Here is a 14,234-nt window from a genome sequence, read left to right as displayed (position 1 = left end):
ACAATTGTCATTGTACAATAGCCAGGCTAGGAAATAAACAGCTGCAGAGTTGACACCCATCAACACAAGGCAGTAAGAGAGTTAAGACATGGCATCAACATGCTTCCAGTATGCGGGTATTTCACAGAAAACAAGGCGTGGTTGTTTTGATAAATGCCATATGCCACAAGAACGAGTCTCAGTGGATAATTCTCCTTTCACTAATGTGAGTCATGGCCCGTTGGTCATGTTTGGATCTCCTTGCCATAAACTGACAAGATGTCAACAAAGCTCCTGGACTCAGAACACTACTCTACATTTATGTTTTCTCTCACAATGAAAATTGGCATTTAAGTCGCTCATGACTCATGAGTGTGTGTGGTTCAGTTTTCTTTCTTTTTATTCTTAAAAGCACATTTATCCCTTCATTCACTCCCTGAGTCCAGTCCTCGATCAAGCAAATAGGCCATGTGTGAAAAGAGTGTTTGAAAGTTTAGGCCCAGAGGCACATAAACAATATTTGGCTCCATTGGCTATAAAGGTTATTAGTTATAGTTTATAGGTTATTAGTTAAGGTTATAAGTGTCAATAGTGGGAGAAAAAAAAAAAAAAAAAACCTTAGCATTATTATTATTATCACCATCATCATCATCATCATTATGGGTAATGTAATACGAAAAGTGCCTTCATTTCCCATTAAACTTAACTATGTTAAATCTCTACTTTGCTCTCTATTAGTTTGAGTTGGACTGACTCCATGTTTCTTATTCACTAACTGTAGATCCTATTCATGATTCAGCCAGATTCAGTCTCATCCAGAGGTCAAATTGTAATATTTTGATTAAGTCCCACCGATTTCACAATTGTTTCTGAGGCCGGTGAACTTAGGGTCGCACTGGTGGAGACCAAGACTGTGTAAGATGTAAAAGGAAAGAAATATTTGGAATATGACTTATTGAATATACTTATTGCGACTGTTGTAGTTTAAGATGATTTCAGTTATGTGTTCTGCCTTTGCTGCCAATATGTTGCTAGAAAAAAAACACATCAGTTCTTTAAGCACAGCCTTTCTATGCTGACACTACAAGTGGACACGTTGTTGTATTCCTTATTTGCTGTTAAATACTGTACTTGGATAATAATGTCTGCTAATGAAAAGGCTCCATTTTATCAGCTGTTTCTACTTCTTTATTTAGACGATCATCTGCTCCAGACACAGCATGCCTAAGTCCATATTTGATCTTCTTTGTAAATGTTTCTACTTGCTCTTGCAAAATGTAACCAGGGTTAGTTAAACCCCAGTTAATTGTAGTTGCTTTGGAAATGTATTTTTATATGATCTATTTATGTTCTAAATGTTTCCCTCAAAATTAAATGCATGAATATTTTTCACAAGAGTGGAGCAGTAAAAACATCTTCTCCTATAAAAAAAAAAACTGTATATGTGTTACTGCCCCTTTGGTGGCAGTTGTTGAGCGCTGTTTTCAGTGAGCCAAAAGCTGACAGGTGTGTGCATCGTACTTTAGCGCAAATCTTTGCAAGTCCACTGACCGATGCATGGTGCGTGTGTAGATGTGAGAAGAGAAAAAAGAGGAAAAGTTAGAATTGAAATGATAAAAAACTCAGAAGTCACGAAACTAAACGAGAAGAGACTATCAGCGAGCTGCGAGTTCGAGTAGGACGACGTAAACTGTGTAAACAATTGATTTCCCGGTGAGTAACGATCGATGTTTACATTAGCATGCTAATTTGCTATCAGAGTGCTAAACACTGAAAATAACTTAAGTTAACCTTGAACTCTCTCTAAAACCAGTCGGGATAAACTCGAAACAGGTTGGAGTAATGTATTAGTGTCAGGAGACTATGTTTTGTGCTTTATGAATCTTGTGTTGTTATTTTTATTACTGTGAGTGAAACTCTTGATAGTAGGCTTGGTGCAGGCTAATGTAATGCTGAATCAGTGTTAGGTCTCGGCAGAAAAAAATTCATGCAGCTAAGCTAGTGAGTGTGTTGAATTAAAATGGTGTTTTGTACTGTTGTGAATAGTAAAGTTAATGTAATTCATGTGAATAATATGAGTTATGTTAAAAAAGAGAGGAGGGAAACAGAGTTATTTTGAAATGTTTATGTGAATTCATGTTTTGGTTACTATGAGTTAACATAGATATTAAAAATTCATGGAAAATGGTAGTAGAAGAAAAGTGAAATTTACACTGAGAAGTAGTACATTTATTTATTTACATTCGAGTTGACCTTTTTATTATGGACTAAATGAGATAATTTTCCTGCATGGTTGTGTAGGCTGTTTTTTTTTTGAGTCCCTCGTCTGGGTCCTCAGTCCTTGGTTCCTACCCTGTCATCCATCCCCATCTCCATCCCAGTGGCTACTTTCCCTTGGACGTGAGGTCATCCATATCTCCATCCACATCTTCATCTTCACCGTGATACTTACCATTGGACGTTCACTGTTAAAGAGGGCGGTAGGACTTTGAGTGCACTCGTTTTATTTTATTTATTTGGGCCCATTTTTCCATTTTTTTTCCTAGTTTTTTTATTCATTTGAACTTTTGGGACAGTTGCTTTTCAGTACCTGAGATCTCAGAGGTTTTTGTTACTTGTATTTTATATATATTTTTTTGTATTTTGGGTTCAATTGTGGTTGAAAGATCTTTGTATAATATACCTCCTTTAAACTTTCAGTCTGTTGTGTGTTATTTGGGGTAGACATTACAGATCTAAATCAAAATTTAGTTGAGTAGATACCAGTAGTCTCCTCATCGAGTCTAGAGTTAGAGTTGGTCCTCATTTCCTGTTTGATATTAACCCTGTCTTAGAGTGACAGGTGCAGGGAGGGGTTACAAAAACACTCTACTTGTGTAGGATTAAAGGCTATTAATGTGCTCAAGAATACATTCACCAATGGTAGAGGGAGATAATACACACTTTGCAGACAACTATCTAAGGTTTGAGTTACATTTTAGTTCCTGTCAGCAGGCCTGTTTCGCAGATGTATACCTAATTTAGGATATTCTCATCACAATACGATTCTGTAACACTCCACTTATGGGACGTGTTTCAACTGATGAAAAAAAAAAACAACTCTGCATGCAATGGGATAGTCCCACAAGAAATTCCAGCCACGCTGATATGTATCTGTCCATCATTGCATAAAGTCCACCCACGATTTGACTGGCTCTGCAGATCTATGCCAAAAATATGATCAGTTTCCAGCTGAGCAGTTCCAGACAAACTGAGAAAAAAAAAAAATGCGTGGGGTGTTAAGTTTGTCTGGTTTCCAAGCTAATGTAAACCTTTTCACAAAGACACACATAGAAACACTTTTACACAGAGATGGAAATTGGAATAGCAGGTCCCTGTTATGATCATTCTCCACTGCAACGTAGCATTTAAGAGGACAGTGAATGCCGCAATATCAGCAGAACATGAAACTATTGATCCCTGGACTACTGAACTGTGATCTGACATCACAGATCCAAAAAAAAAAAAAAAAAAAGTGTGATTCTAATAGGTTGTAGGTGTGCAAGTGAATGGTCGGGTGTTAGCCCTGTGAGGCGTCCAGGGTGAACCCTAGATCTCGCCCAATGACATGAGAGATGCTGAGATAGGCCTGACCTCCCCAACCCTTTAAGGATAAGTCTGTCTGTGTGTAACTGTAGTAAAATGGCGTGGTGTTTACAGCTTGTGCTGCTGCTCTGTAGTCTAGCCTCTAGCCTCCAAAGCAGGTGTGACTAATCAGAGAATGGAGATGGACCTTCCGAGGGTATCCTGTGGTGTGGCACAAACAACTTGGAAAAATTGGCAACACAGTGTTGGTAGTGGGGGCCTTTGGGTCCTATAGGTTGAGGGGAGGGTCTAGAAATTTGGAAGCCAGGTGAGCACCTTGTGCTGTTTTCGTGGTATTTTGTGGGGTTGTCAAAACCATTGTATTTGGTGTTCCTGCGTCAGGCTGCATCCTGCTGGAATGTCATTGCTATGGGGTGGGGGTGCATGGTCTGGTCTAGGTGGGTGCTACATGTCTAAGTAGCATCCACACAAATTCCAGGTTCAAAATGTCCCAGCAGCAAACCATTGTATTGTATTGTCACAAGATGCTCAATGGTATTTACTACATTGTTATATTATTTGAAGTTAAGCAGAATAATTATTCTCCTGAGTTCGGAGCGGCTTTAATGTAATTTAATTTGGCCTTTAACCCAGTTCAGTGATATTTGCTCTGCGACTGGCGTTGACTGTGTCCGTCTGTGTAGGAGCACACTGTTCACCCAACACACCGAATGTTTTGGCCTTCAGCTGAGGGTTATAATAAAAGTTTGCTCTTGCCTCACACCAGCGACTTCCTCCCTTCTTCTCTCCTGAAGAACTAGAGCGTCTCTAATTGAGTCGCTGTATGCATGGCCAACTCCATGGCACCAGCGAACTGCCCTCCTGTCATCGCTTCCATCCATAGAGGCCTCCGACCCAGGCACCAGCCCAGGCATTACACGGGCCAGTGATGGAGAGAAAGGGCAACGTGTACTCCTCTGGCAAATGTTCCATTGAAGTAGAGACGAGAAGGCAGGTGAGCATTAAAGATTTTATAGACTCAAGCACAGGCATACACATAGAGGACAACAGACGGGCATAGGGTTACACTCTGCAGGCTTGGAGCTACTTAGAAATGTTGAATCCAGTTTCTTTGAGGAAATATAGCATCTACCACCGCCTATATGCTCTAGTTCTTATAGTAGAAGCAAATTCAGCAATTTTGATGATAAAAGTTAACGAAATTACTGGAATCATTACATTTATAGCTTATACCAGTGGACAACTATTATAATGTATAGCATTTTACCATTATTAAACAGTCAATGTGGATATATTCCCTTTCCCTTTGCTTGCCTGTAGACTTTTAGTCCAGATGGAACCTCCCCCAAGACACTTGCTGTTGGTTTCCTCCCATCTGCTGTTTGTTTCTAAGCAGGTAGAAATCCTGCTGTTGATCAGGGTAGATGAATCTAGAGCTACAGTAAATTCGCAGGACGTGAAGCAAATCAGAGAGTCCATATCTGTAGAGTTAGAGTTAGAGTCAGAGTTAGCTTGGCTGTTTTCATCTATAAGCTGAATGTATTTCAATGGACACTGCTTAATGTGGGACTAGTCCTAATAATTGTCTGGACTTGAAATTACTTTAAGCCAACACGTAAAAGATTAAATATGTAATTATGACATAAAATAATCATGACATAAAAGCTGCCTATGGTGTTGTGTACCTATTAGGTATGCCAGGATACACCAAGCCCATAAAATTACTGAAATAGTATAATAAATTGTCATAAATAATTGGTGATTCCGCCTAGACATAAATGGGCTAAAACCTCCCTAAAATTGTTCAGATTGACCCTTTTACCATCTACCTTTGCACAGTTACTCATCAGATTTTGCATTACTAATTCATATTTGAGCTGAGCTACAATCCCACAAATCAGGGGTGTTTTTATTCAAAATAATGTGTTTTCTTTTTAAGGGAGAACAGAAATTTATATTTTCTACTTTGTTCCAGATGAATTTTCTCTGACACAGTAACATATTCTGACACTTCTGTAGCAAGCTCACTGGTGTTTGTCTCACAGGTATGTCATTTGCGCAAAGGAGGCAGAAAAACAGGCATAGGGATGAAGAGGTTAAATCAAACATATTCAATACCATCCTGAGTCCAGTTCATCGTTCGTCCTTCCTTTCAGTGCAAGCAACTTGTAAACAAACAGACCCGCGACAAACACAGACTGACTGATTGGAGGTAACTCTCAACTCGGTGGTTCTTTTGTCCAGCCTTTGATTCCTGTGCGTCCTCATGGATCTCTTCGTGGACTTCTGTTGTTGAGCTGACTGAAGCTGTGCCCCCACTGTGTGCCTGATGATCAGGGCTTTCTGTCGTCAGATTTCTTTTGGGGTATATCCACTTCTTTTTGAGACTGACTGCCAGCACAGCACACAGCAGTACAATACGTGAGTCCCATTAATGCCGGATTTTCAGAACGGATACGTCTGTGTGTGTGTGGCTGGGAACTGTTGGTATATTTCCAACCGTGCAGAGACCGGGTGACGATGAGGGACATTATAGTCTCTGTCACAAACACTGCATGCCGAGATACAATTTATATCTTCACGCACGCACACAGAGCTGTTCGTTTTCAATGTTACTTCAGTGCTCGCTCTAAGGCATTGGGGAAAAAGTAATTCCGGTGACACATTTGTTGACAGAGCTGAGCTCACACTGAGCAGTTGTTGCACTTATATGACCCTCGATCTATTGTGATCCGTGTGGGTGGTATGGATGAAGGACGATCCAGTCTTCCTCTCCGTCTTATTTTTTCGATGCAAGTCAATTGTTTAAACAGTTTGACTTATGAACATTTTCTGTTCACTGAGGATATTGAGGCTTCTGTTGTAGTCGTTTCCTGATTTATTTTGAAATGATCCCTTACCCTGTGTCTTCAATCATACTTCCTCATCTTTGCATTCTCTTCTGTGATTGGTTTCTCCTCCTTAACTGGTCTCACCTGAGCGATCTTCACTTTTGTTTTAACTTATGGTTCCTTGCCTTTGTTCCCTTATTGTTGCGTTTTGGTTTTTAGATTACTTGGATTATGCTCTCTCTCTCCTGAACTGAATTTCGTTGTTTCAGCCAGCCTTGTTTCCTGGTGTGTGTCCTGCGTATTGGTCCTCACTTCTTGACTTTGAAAAAAAAAAAAAAATCTCAACGTTTGCACATCCTTGTTTACATTTTTTTGTTTAGCTGCTGCACCGTAGGCCTTTGAGGACGGTCATTTCAATCCTGTATTGTGTTGCACATGTCAGAATTGACAATAAAGTTGACTTGACTTGACTCATTTTCCCTGTCAGTCTTTTAACAATTAACTATTTAGCTACCTAGTACGTCCTTACCAAAATACAGAATATGTTCCATTTCAGATGCACTTTGTAATTGAATAAATTGAATTTCCCGCAAAGCCAAATTAAATCTACAAGTAGTAATGTGGATCTAACAGACCATATCCATCCTGGCACATGTCATTGGATCTAATTGGTCAATTTGTTTTCCCCACATTGTTTTTATTCCCAAACTAGCCTTACATTGTGGTGTTTCTATCAAATTAGCTTTTTTTTTTGTGAAAAACAGCTCAAGTTTAAAACATAGGGAGTCCTTAAGATGTGATTTGAACTACAGAGGTTCTAACAAGCTCTCATAAAATAAATGTGTGACGGCGAGGGAATGGCCTGCAGTACATTCATGTGAAGATACCAAATGGTGTCATCCTTTCAGACACTCACATAGAACAGTTGGATTTTTGCTCGAACCGTGTTGCTGTCTTCCTAAATCAAAGACAGTGTACATGTCTGTATGTTGACGTGTGTGTGTGCGTGTCTGTGAGCACAACATTTTTTGACAAAGAAGATGAACAGCGTGCATTACTGAGACGTGTAACACCAGATCCCGACACCAGTTCTGTGTGGGGGTGGGTGTGCGAGTGAGATAATGAAAAGCCCAGGAGGCCCACGAAGAAAGGCGGCACGACGCGGCGCCATCGGAAACCCTTTGACAAGCTCACACTACAGCAGCAGCGAGGGGACAAAGTAGCACCCTCCCCAGTACATGGTGTAAAATGTGATGCTGGCTCGTTTGCCGGGTGCGCTTATTCTGTGTAGTTGTGCCATTGCCATGGGGACTATCAGGGGAAACTTTGTCCAAGAAACAGAAGAGCTCTTGGATTCACCAAATCCTGCTCCAAATCAGTCAAACAGCAATGACAAAAATCATTACGTGTTAATACATTTGCTGTAGACATGCACTTTGTGGTATGGTCACGAACTGAGAATCACTTCACTGCCCTCTGTTCTCCAACACAAAGTCAGTGGTATAGAGCATATGCACTGGTGTCACTGCTGCCCAAGGCCACGCCCCGCTGAGTGGTAAAAACATGGTGAAATGTATCAGTAAATACAGCGAGACTAGGAAAAAATGTGGATTATCAGATCAAGTTAAGGACAATCAGACTCAAAAATGATCCGTTCAAACTAGTATGGATTTGGAAAAGTTTGATTAGCCTAAGTTTCTGGTAGTTTAAGTTAGTTTTAGTTCATTTCAATTATGCTAAATGTAGATAAATAAAAGATGCGAATGCTAAGTGCTTTACAAAGAAGTAATATAAGCCATACAAACCGTCTTAGCCTGGCCATCAACAGCCATGATTTTTTTTTTTTTTTTGAAAATTAAATATTTTCTGTATATGTTCCACCGGGTTAGATCAGGTTTGTGTCAGCAGATAGCTTGACAGAACTTAATTAAGTGCCAAAAGTGTTTCAGGAACCTGTCTGGTTCCGGTTACTGATCACAGCTGTTTGTAGATACAACAGCAATAATTACATTCATTACTTGTAATTATAAAGCATCATGAGCATGCGAGATGGGATCAGAGGAAAAATGACGTTGTGTCACTACCTTTTCTTCGGTAGCCTATGTGCTTCATGATTACATCCCTTCACTTTGTCTCTGTTGGTATCCAGTGGTAGGCCTGTTGTTCCTTATTTTGAAAAACTTCCACCTCCAGATTCTGGTTGTCGTAACAACCAACACACGGCCTGACCTGAGAAATGACACAGTCTAAATCAGCCTGCTGTACTTTTTCTGTAGGTGATGGAGGGCCCTTTAAAATGCCTCTGTCTAGACTTGAAGCTGAAGGAGACAAAGGAGCTTTCTGTCACTTAATCGAGATTCCAGACTAAAGATGATTAAACATACTTCAGACCGTCACTTGTAACATTAAAGATGATCAAAAGACTTTGTGGTTGTCAGTCTACTATAAATATGATCGAAAGGCTTCTATTGTTCCTCAGTCTAGACTTAAAGGCCTGGAGAAATAAAGTGGGATATTTCTGTACCACTGAGTGGAGAGAGGACAACCTACGTATCCATTTTGTTGCATGGACTTCAGGTTTTAAGAGGCAATCTCAGTTAATGAAAACAATAAATGTTCTCGCCTTAAGAAGACATACCATATTACTCAGGGGAATCTAATCATGTGAAGTTGTCAAAAAACAAACTATTTTCTGGATGTTTGTCTTGAGTGTTTGTATCTGATTACTTCTGGATGGGCACCTGTGCCGTCCGACCTGAAAAAAACAAAAAAAACAAACAAACAAAAAAAAAAAAAACTATTTTCTTAATCCAACTGTAAGTGGACAATTTATACGCATGCAAACACATTACTCCAACTAATGTTGGAATTCTCCTTATCTGACACCCAGATCATACAATTGGAAATAGATTTTCCCCAGCATGTATATGCCTTAATCGGACTTTAACTTGACAATGCATGTGTGCATGCTCCACAATCCCTGCGCTGGCAAATGACCCCAGAACAAAAACATCCCAGTAAAACAGTCGCAGAAGAAGAAGGTAAACAGAGCTGGTAGAAGGACCACCTGAGTGATAGCGCCATCATATCTGAACCATAAGTAGCACATTATGTATGAGATTAAAAAAGTTGAACTATTATCCATTTGGTTGTTGTTTGAGGTTCCGGTCTGCTGCATGAACAACTCCAATTGTGTACTATATGAGGTAATAGGTCAGCCTGAAAAGGGGCCGTATTAACTTGCTGAAAAGACACATATCACGTGTGGAGGAGGAGGACACGTTTCCCTCAGTTATTGAGCCTAGCTCATTGACTTAGAAGGGTTGTCAAAATCTAAAAGACATATCAAATTCAACCAAATCAGCGAAAATAAATAAATTTCTATCCTCCAGAAGAAGAACCGTTTTGTCAGTTGAGGCATCCCCTGTAATATTCCACTTTACTGCAGCACCTTCTAGCTGAGTTAAAACTTTTGAAAAAACAATGCAGTGACAACCCATTATATCTATCTACTAGCAGAGTGGTGCAGCAGAAGCTTCCTTGGCCCATAACCCAGAGTTAACAATGTTGTCATTTGCTGGTGTTTGTGGGGAGGCAGAATTAATGTATTTGCTTTGGGTGAGATGTGAATCTAGTTCAGAATGGAAGGAATGTTTTCACTGGTGCGGTGCTGGATTATACAGCACATTGGGATGTGGTGATTTGGAGGGTATTCAATCCTAAGGTTCTGTGGAAAACCAGCACTAAAGTAAAATGATGACTGAAACATTGAATTTGCAAATCTGGATTGGCATGTGGTAGTGTGGCCGAGTGGTCTAAGGCGCTGGATTTAGGCTCCAGTCTCTATGGAGGCGTGGGTTCGAATCCCACCACTGCCATCCTTATAAACCATAAGTGACACATAATATTAGATGGTTAATTGTGCATTAGTATATTCTCCCATTGCTTGTGTCAGTATACAAATAATGGTCAATGCCTGTGCATTGTAAGTCTCCACAAATCCATATTGTCACGTACACAAGTTAACAAAAGAGATCAGAAATAAAGTCAACATGTCAGCTTGAACGGTGTGTGTGATTGTGCTTTTAACCTTTGGAGATGGTCAAACACAATCTAAATGGTGTCACAGGTCACCCTTCCAAAGGGATGACCTCTGATGCCATCCTGAAATGTATCAGACAATCATCAAACACACACACACACAACCCTTTGGCTTTTTCCTCCCAAAAGAGGCTTGTTGCTTTTTAATCACAAAATCTTGCGATCTTTTGTTCCCTTCCAATGGACACACACCAACATGTACACTTTCCCCACACACAGACACTACATATCTTGTGGCTATTTCATCTCCCACACATGGCAAAAATTTTACAATTTTTTAGGTCGATGATCAACAGAGTACGCCCTAAAACAATTTTAAATCACTCATGAGTGTCAACCTTCAAAAGGAATATTTCACCTAATACTTCCCCCTGGCTTCCCCTTCTTACTTCTACCAATAAGCCTTGATTTATTTGGGTTTCTAACTTAAAAGCAAAACAACAACAAAAAAAAAATCATTGAAGTACCTTGAAATAAGATCATTTTGATAGTGCACTGATTTGTAACAAAGGAGGAAATGTTTGCTCTTGCGTTCCCATTTGTCTCCCAGGAAACGGCACTGCTTCAACCGTGCGAACTAAATACAGTTTCAGCCTCGTGAGTCTTAGCTGATTCTGAATTGGTTGTAGGTGTGAGTGTGAATGGTTGTCTGTGTTACCCTTACCGTCACGGCAAAAGGCCTGAGCGGTGCAGTCTGCTGCTCTGTTTGACCCTAAAAATGGCGCCTGTGACCCACAATGCATTGCGCGATCATGGCCCTATGGCGTCAATTAACTAACTAAAATGAAGATTGACTATGCAGCAGCAATTTTGTTTTTTAAACGGGCTAAAGTGACATTAACTATCCCTGATTTTTTATTTTATTTGTATTGTGGTGTTTTAGTTCCATTCAAGGTCTGTGCACCAAAGACCTTGAGTAAAATAGTCACGATGGATTCACAGTGCTGGCATTCATGTGTTTGCGCAACAATGGCGATGTGTCACTGTCAAGCTCAGTACGTGGAAATAACATTTGTAATTGGCAGTAACAGTCTATATGTAGGTCTCTATCAAGCATCTGTGTATAAATGCATATTCCCCGATTTAAGACATTATTTTATTGCATGCAGTAATCAAAGATCTTTTTTCTTCTTTCAAATAAAAACAAAGCAATAATAAATGGAGCTGAGGCCTTTTCAGATACAAAATATATATATATATATAACTGAGCACTAATAAGTCACAATATGTGCCGTTGTTTACGGTGTATGGCATCCACTGGTGTTGTCATGTGAACCCCAGCGCTATGATTCTCTTTTAGACTGTTTATGCATATGTGGACTAAATGTCAGAACAGTCACAAGTGGATACACGTGAGCGCATGTAATATCCATCCGTTTGTTCAGTTTTCATATCAGAAAACAATGGAAAAACTGCTCCCAGCCTACGTCACTAAATCATTCAGATGTGAAAAATCGTTAAGCTCTCATTTGCCTTGCTTTATTGATTGCGAAGGACGGAGGCTGCAAGAGAAGACGTGCTTTCTTTGCTGTCAATTATACGGGAGTTCACACTGATTCATTCAAGTTGCAGTGAAGGCCGTCTACATGTAGATTATTCTATTATTTAGTGTGTGATTTAATTTCATTTTCTTCAAGGAAAATACAAGAAAAAAAAATCAAAACTTGTAATTATGTTAGACTGTGATATAGTAAAGTTGTTAACATTGCATGTATCAATGGGCTAAATGCAGAGATCAACAATGACTGTAGAATGCCTTTGTCCAGGTAGCAGTTTATTTAGGATGTATCTAGTAATGCTATTGGATTATTTGGCTGTGGTCTCCATCTCGTTTTGGTTTATAATTATTTTATGGGTTAACCTTTTTTTTCCCTTTTCTTCCCCAGTGTAAATTTTTCAATAAAAGATTAATTTTTTTGTAACCATGGAATCCTTGTGTGGCGTCCTTTTATGTTGTGGTCTTATTGAGCCTTGTATTACTTTAATTTTATGAGGCTGTAACATGCGACATGATTCATTCACCACTCCCGTCAGCTCTGAGCTCCACCCAGTCAGATGCAGTATTTAGTATTTAGTTCACTTTTTTGCAGGGTTTCTTTATTTTTTTCCAGGCGCTTCGTCAGGAGCTCCTTCAGTTGCTGTAGGATGGAGAAGAAGATGCAGCTGTGACTTGCAAGACGTCGTCTGAGTTGGAGATCAGAAAGACGGTTTCCTCGCAAAAAAGAGGAAAGAGGCCAAGCCTTCTCTTATTGACAATATGTTAGCTGTGGCCTAAAGTGGTCTCCCTCAGTTAATGACATCCAGGCTAGTGGATATTGGCCTGGCACCTTAAATTGCTGCAACTGTTTTCAACTGATGTCTTCCGGTCTTTCTATGACATTAAGAAGGCTGCACCAGGGATGTCACTTAAGGCATTTGTCAAGATGCTGGATGGAAGAACTGCCCACTTCGGAAGAGCGAGTTTGTGTGAATCAGTGCTTATGATGACTGTCCTTGAATATTCTGTTGTTTCGCCTCTACTTAAAAGACTGACAAAATATCAGCTGATGCCTTCAGTAAAAGCTTCATGGAGTGGAGTGCTGTAAAGTTTTAGGTGGACAGGATGTGCAAGGAGACATGCTTTAGCTGCCCTGCCTGCACCCCAGACATGCTTGCAGTCTCAGTTGATGGAAACCGCAAGCTTTATCACTTTAAATCAAATGCAAGGTACGTTATGATACAAGGTACATTATGCACTGTGTACACGAATCTTTTGGTTGGAACATCCGAGGTGTACAAAGCAGAAATTGAAGGAGGTGCAGGAATTGGAGATGAAGAGGAGGATGCAGAGATGAAGATGTTGGTACAGGCTCTAAATGAAGAATATATTTCTCATTGAACCATTGACTGGTCCAGCACTAACGTTGTTGGTAGAGGGCGGTCCAGCTGCTGCATTACTGGGGTCTTTAGCATTTTTAAAAAAAAAATATTTTTAATTTTTTTGGCTTTTCCTCCATATGGAGCATGTCAATGATTGTCTTCTGAACATCTGTGAAATCAGCAGACTACCCCATGATTGTGTAGCCTACTGACCCAGGCTGAGAGACCATTTAAAGGGACCTTTCCAGGTGTTTTGAGTTAATTAGCTGATTGGGTGTGATACCATGAGTTTCCAACATTGAACTTTTTCATGATATTCAAATTTTTTGAGCCACAGAGTGTTGGGTTTTCTTTATCTGTAAGCCATAATCATGCAAATTTAAAGAAATAAAGGCTCACTCTATGTGTAATTAAAAAGTTTTTGAAGTGATTGACAAAAAATATTAAACTTTTTCACGATGTTCAATTTTTTTGAGATGTAAAAAATGGATTCAGTGTTTACTTAAGTGTTTTAGTTTGGCCCAAGTCCCATCATTTCTTTTATTACAGTACCACAAACAACATCTTTGCAACACTGAGCTCAACATAAGAACATAAACAGTTTTTTTTTTTTTCTTGATACATGCAGGCAGTTTAATAGTCTCGCTGATAAATGTGAGAGTGATGTCAGAGTGAAAATCAAAACAAAAGTGGAAGTTATCACTACAGCTCGAGGCATGTTTGCTCAGTTAATGAGTCCTCGATTGGCATTTTGAGGGGGAGAACGATATCTGCGCCTCGGATGCAATAATAACAGCAATAAACAGCATTGTCTGTTTTTCCATCTGCCTCGCGCAGTCAAAAGATTAGGAGCAATAAAGAGCTGATGATTTTGCAAAG

At 39.7% G+C, this 14,234-nt stretch overlaps 1 non-coding gene across 1 annotated transcript; it reads left to right on the top strand.

Annotated features, from left to right (window-relative positions):
* Positions 1-10,191: 10,191 nt before the first annotated feature.
* Positions 10,192-10,273, top strand: trnal-uag. The gene has a single exon. It is a non-coding gene; the product is annotated as a tRNA-Leu (tRNA).
* Positions 10,274-14,234: the final 3,961 nt, after the last annotated feature.

This window comes from Mugil cephalus, chromosome 5 (assembly GCF_022458985.1).
Source record: "Mugil cephalus isolate CIBA_MC_2020 chromosome 5, CIBA_Mcephalus_1.1, whole genome shotgun sequence".
Taxonomy (NCBI): domain Eukaryota; kingdom Metazoa; phylum Chordata; class Actinopteri; order Mugiliformes; family Mugilidae; genus Mugil; species Mugil cephalus.
The sequence above is the reverse complement of the archived record's forward strand: the minus strand, read 5'-3'. Positions and strand labels throughout refer to the sequence as shown.